General features: G+C 36.6%; 1 long non-coding RNA gene across 6 annotated transcripts in view; it reads right to left on the bottom strand.

Annotated features, from left to right (window-relative positions):
- Positions 1–929: 929 nt before the first annotated feature.
- The window catches only part of LOC125681323 (uncharacterized), an 8,483-nt gene continuing 3,944 nt past the window's right edge, over positions 930–5,468 (bottom strand). For all 6 annotated transcript variants that reach the window (XR_008799862.1, XR_008799860.1, XR_008799859.1 and 3 more), the window contains 3 exons: positions 5,324–5,468; positions 4,158–4,222; positions 930–3,705 (listed from right to left, as the gene is read on the bottom strand). The exon at positions 5,324–5,468 is cut by the window's right edge. This is a non-coding gene — a long non-coding RNA (uncharacterized LOC125681323). The remainder of the gene's footprint in view (positions 3,706–4,157; positions 4,223–5,323) is intronic.

Genomic DNA, 5,468 nt, shown 5'->3' with positions numbered 1-5,468 from the left:
CTTCTAACAGGTACCAACTTATAAGGCAACCTCCCTCTAACAGGTACCAACTAATAAACACTCTCCCTCTAACAGGTACCAGATTATAAAGCACTCTCCTTCTAACAGGTACCAACTTATAAGGCAACCTCCCTCTAACAGGTACCAACTGATAAACACTCTGACTCTAACAGGTACCAGATTATAAAGCACTCTCCCTCTAACAGGTACCAATTTATAAGGCAACCTCCCTCTAACAGGTACCAACTAATAAAGCACTCTCCCTCTAACAGGTACTAGATTATAAAGCACTCTCTCTCAAACAGGTACCAGATTATAAAGCACTCTCCCTCTAACAGGTACCAGATCATAAACACTCTCCCTCTAACAGGTACCAACTAATAAAGCACTCTCCCTCTAACAGGTACCATCTTATAAGGCAACCTCCCTCTAACAGGTACCAGATTATAAATGGAGGATATTTTATAATCTGGTACATGTTGGAGGAAGTGTGCTTTGTAAGTTGGTACCTGTTAGAGGGAGGGTACTTTATAGAATCTGGTACCTGTTAGAGGGAGGGTGCTTTATAAGTTGGTACCTGTTAGAGGGAGGGTGCTTTATAATCTGGTATCTGTTAGAGGGAAGATGCTTTATGATTTGATGATAAAGCATTTTATCTCAAAGAGGTACCAAGTTATACAGCACTCTAACTCTAACAGGAAGCAGTGTATGCTAGGACTACAATAATTATAGCTTCTCCCAAAGTAGAACTTCTATAGTGCTTATCAAAAACAATCATTGTCAATAGTACAGTGTACTTGGGATCAGCTGGACTTGTTACACTACAGAAATCATGGAACACACTGTTTCCATGTTGTACCTGTTTGGTTGTGAATCCCAGATGATGTTCAACAACTTGTTCAACACCTTGTTTGAAATGAAAAGACTTGTAAAGTTTACAAATTTATTATAGCACAAGTCAATATTGTTTTAGAGTAGCTGATAACAAGTAATAAGTTTTCCAATAAAAATAAATGAGTATAAGCAGAAAAGGTTACATAGGGTGTTTTTCTGATGCCATTTCTAGAATAAAGTGTACCGCCACGGCACATGATACGCCCGTCACATATTGTTAACAGTATAGATTGTACCCATTAAAACATTGTTTTTAATATTACCTTAATTAAATGTCACAGTGACCTTAAAGTAGGATGTGACACACCTTCTACCTAAGATGCATTAGTTGACCAATTTTGGTGATTCTAGGTCTAATAGTTTTCAAGTTATGAGCCGGACAAGTTTTTGCCATATATGGCCATATCTTCTTAATGAAAAGTCACAGTGACCTGGTTTTAATGTGCGACACACCTTCTACCCAAGATGTATCTACAGACAAAGTTTGATGATTCTAGGCCTTGTAGTATTTAAGTTACGGGTCAGAAACGAAAAAGCTAACAGACGGACGGACAGACGGATATCTTCTTAATGAAAAGTCACAGTGACCTGGTTTTAATGTGCGACACACCTTCTACCCAAGATGTATCTACAGACAAAGTTTGATGATTCTAGGCCTTGTAGTATTTAAGTTACGGGTCGGACACGAAAAAGCTAACAGACGGACGGACATGAACGCCATACCATAATACGTCCCGTCTTAAGACGGGCGTATAAAAAGGCTTTAAATAGTATCAGCCATCATCAGGCTGTCACATACTTTCTTTCCATGAATAAAAGCTCCTAAACTTAAAAGTGACAGGAGGCCGGTAGATAGACAACTAGAGCTCTGCGGAAAACATTTCCCCAAAATTTACCATGATCAAAAATCTGTAAATATTCTAAAACACCAAAGAAGTTATTTACAAAGACCCTAGTTTCAAAACTGTGAGAGGAGTTAAAAGGTCAAACCGTCATTTATTTAATACATGTATATTTCCTCAAAAACTGACTCGGTTAAACCTGTAATTTTCAAAAAAAAAAAAAATTAAACAAAAATCAAAATCATAGCCACATACACATTTTCCATACCCATACAAATACTCTGCAGAATAAGGTTCTCAGTTGAATATTGGGAGAAATTTGACAAATCATGTACTTTCTATGTAATGTTTCCTCAAAATACTCAGTTCAAGAATCTGTAATTTTCTCAAACAAGGTTTTCCTATTAAGTGAACCTACAACCTTGACCTTAAAAAACAATAAGCATCTTCCTTTTATGGTGATCAAATGTACCAAGTTGTAAGATTCTGGAGCTTACGGTTCAGTCTGTATCCCATCTTACAAGGTCCGGACAGACAACACCATACCATAATATGTCCAGTCTCTGACGGGCAAGTACCATAATAAGAAAATCTAAAGTTATGACCCTAACAAGCTTTCGCAAACTATAAAACATGAGGTGTTTGTAAAACATATAAGCCCCCATGGTGCAAAATTGAAAAGGGTTATACACATGCATAATTTGATTGATAGTAGTATCATCAATTCGAAATATTGAGCAAACAATATCTTCCTGTGTCAGGAGTGGATTGACCAAGTGACCTAAAAATCAATAGGGGTCATCTACTCCTTATGCTGTACTAGGTTTGGTGTCAATCAAGCAAATAATTCTTAAAACATAAGAGACAATATATTACTATGTCCAGTTTACCCCTTGACTTTTGACCATGTGACCTCAAATCTACTCCTTGAGATGTACCAGTGTACCAAGTTTGATGTCTGTCAAGCAAAGGGTTCTCAAGATATTGAGCAGGCAGTGTCTTCCTATGTCCAGAGTAGATTGACCCTTGACATTTCGACCAGAAAAACAATTGGGGTCCTCTTCTTTTCATAACCAACCCACATATGAAATATATTACGATCAAGTGAATGGTTCTTAAGATATTAAGCGGACAACATGTGGTCTACCGACCGACCAACAGGTGCAAACCAATATGCCCCTCTTCTTTGAATGGGGGCATAAATATAGTGTTATAACACTAAAAGGCTTCCATACATCTAAAAGTAACATAGGACAAGGCTAACTATAGAAACATTGAGATAGCCTAAACACTTAAACTCTGAAAAAGTAATATCTGATACTACCCTGAACCAAGTAAATTGACTCTGCTAAGGTATTTACATATTATAATGTAAAATCTAAATTGTTCCCTAACTCAATGTTATGTTCATTTCCTACTCTATGTAAAAGATAAGAGGCGAACACGAAATTCATGTGAAAAGTACAAACCTTAGAGTTCTTTAACCTAGCAGAGTGAGTAAATCTGAGTCAGCTCCTTATATAGGGCTGACAAAATCAATGGGATACTAAATATAAATGCTCAATCTGATAACCCAGGATTAAGCCTCTTGGCCAATGAAATTGCAGAAAACAACTTATGTTCAGGAAGACTGGCATAATGGCAGGTATAATGATTTACATAGCACAGTGAAAGGTAAACATGTGAAACATTAAGATATTTCCTTTATAAAATCTTAAATGTAAAGTTTGAAAAGGTTGCATGTATAGTACAATGTATGCCAGTGGATTTGAAAATGACCTGAATCAATGCTCTTTCTATTTGGTACAAAACAGATATAGTTATGATTAATCATTATATCATTAGGTAAAGGCGGAAGTCTGCTTCCCTTAAGGATGTATTCTAAACAGTGGATGCAATCAAAATCTCTGCCTCCACAAACATAATATCTTTGAAGTATTGGATGTGTGTGTTCATATTCTGTCCAATCCTGTAACATGAAAAACAAGACATAATCTTATTGGCTCATCCTAAATTTAGTATCCTATCAAAGTTTAACTAGTAAATTGCATTCTTCTATTGTGTTATCGAGTATATAAGCTCAAACACAGTATTTATCAAGTTTCTCTGAATAATTAGAATTTATCCTACCATCTCCTACCATTATCTTTTTCCTTTAAATATTGAATATATTAGACAGAAAATAAAATCATAAAAACTTTATATATCACACAATGCGAAGTCAATATAAAATTACTGGTAAAGAAAGTTCAACTCTTTGACACAAGTATGATGGAAAATTAAAGATAACGGTGATAATGTTTCGAGGATTGTTTTCATCTCTCAAACAAAATACATGTAGAATTTCAGATTGAAAATAGAAGCAATGTTAACTATTTGAAATGACCATATGGAATTTGTGCACCACAAAGATGAACTTACATAATGGATTTTAGCCTAAACAGACCAAATTCTTCCAAAACCAATGCACACAGTTCTAAACTACCCTGGATGAAAAAATGAAAGAAAAAAAGATTTATATATATATATATGTCTGTTCTTAATGTTTGAATATCTTCACACAAATAAAAGATATAGGTTAACAAAGAGGCCCATGGGCCACATCGCTCACCTGAGTCACCCTGGTCCATTTCTAAAGATTTTCCCTATATATTCGCATGTAAAACTTTGGTCTCTATTGTGACCCCATCCTACCCCCAGGGGTCATGATTTGTAACAAGAGGCCCATAGGCCACATCGCTCACCTGAGTCACTTTGGCCCATATCTGAATACTTTCCATATATATTTCCATGTAAAACCTTAGTCCCTATTATGGCCCAAACTACCTTTGCATACTTGAATCTACACTATGTCAGAAAGCTTTCATGTAAATGTCAATTTCTTTGGCCCAATGGTTCTTGAGAAGAAGATTTTTAAAGCTTTCTCCTATATTTGTATGTAAAACTTTGACCCCCCCCCCCCCACTTGTGGCCCCATCCTACCCCCCAGGGGCCATGATTTAAACAAACTTGAATCTGCACTACGTCAGGAAGCTTTCAGGTAAATTTCAGCTCTTCTGGCCCAGTGGTTCTTGAGAAGAAGATTTTTAAATGACCCCACCCTATTTTTTCATTTTTATGATTATCTCCCCTTTGAAAGGGACATGGCCCTTCATTTGAACAAACTTGAAAGCCCTTCACCCAAGGATGCTTTTGGCCATGTTTGGTTGAAATTGGACCAGTGGTTCTGGAGAAGAAGTCGAAAATGTGAAAAGTTTAACAGACAGACAGACGACGGACAAAAATGATCAGAAAAGCTCACTTGAGCTTTCAGCTCAGGTGAGCTACAAACTTGAATCTGCACTAGGTCAGGAATCTTTAATGATAATTTCAGGTCCTCTGGCCCAGTGGTTCTTGAGAAGATTTTTAAATGACCCCACCCTAATTTTGTGATTATCTCCCCTTTGTGCCAAGTTTTGGTTGAAATTGGCTCAGTGGTTCTGGAGAAGAAGATGAAAATGTGAAAAGTTTATGCCGACGACAGACAACTAACAAATTTTGATCAGAAAAGCACATTTGAGCCTGAGAAAATTTTTTTTAGAACTTACTGGCAAAATCTCGGTGCCCTGTAAATGCGATTTCTTACATCCTTATTGGCGGGGTAAAAGCATCTGTTAAATTCTGAGATGGTGTTCCCTGGTGAAATAGTATCCTTTACAAACAGACGGAAATGTCTTTTTGTTTCATCAACGC

This window comes from Ostrea edulis, chromosome 2 (genome assembly GCF_947568905.1).
Source record: "Ostrea edulis chromosome 2, xbOstEdul1.1, whole genome shotgun sequence".
Taxonomy (NCBI): domain Eukaryota; kingdom Metazoa; phylum Mollusca; class Bivalvia; order Ostreida; family Ostreidae; genus Ostrea; species Ostrea edulis.
Note: the sequence above shows the minus strand (reverse complement) of the source record. Positions and strands in the feature narration are given on the sequence as shown.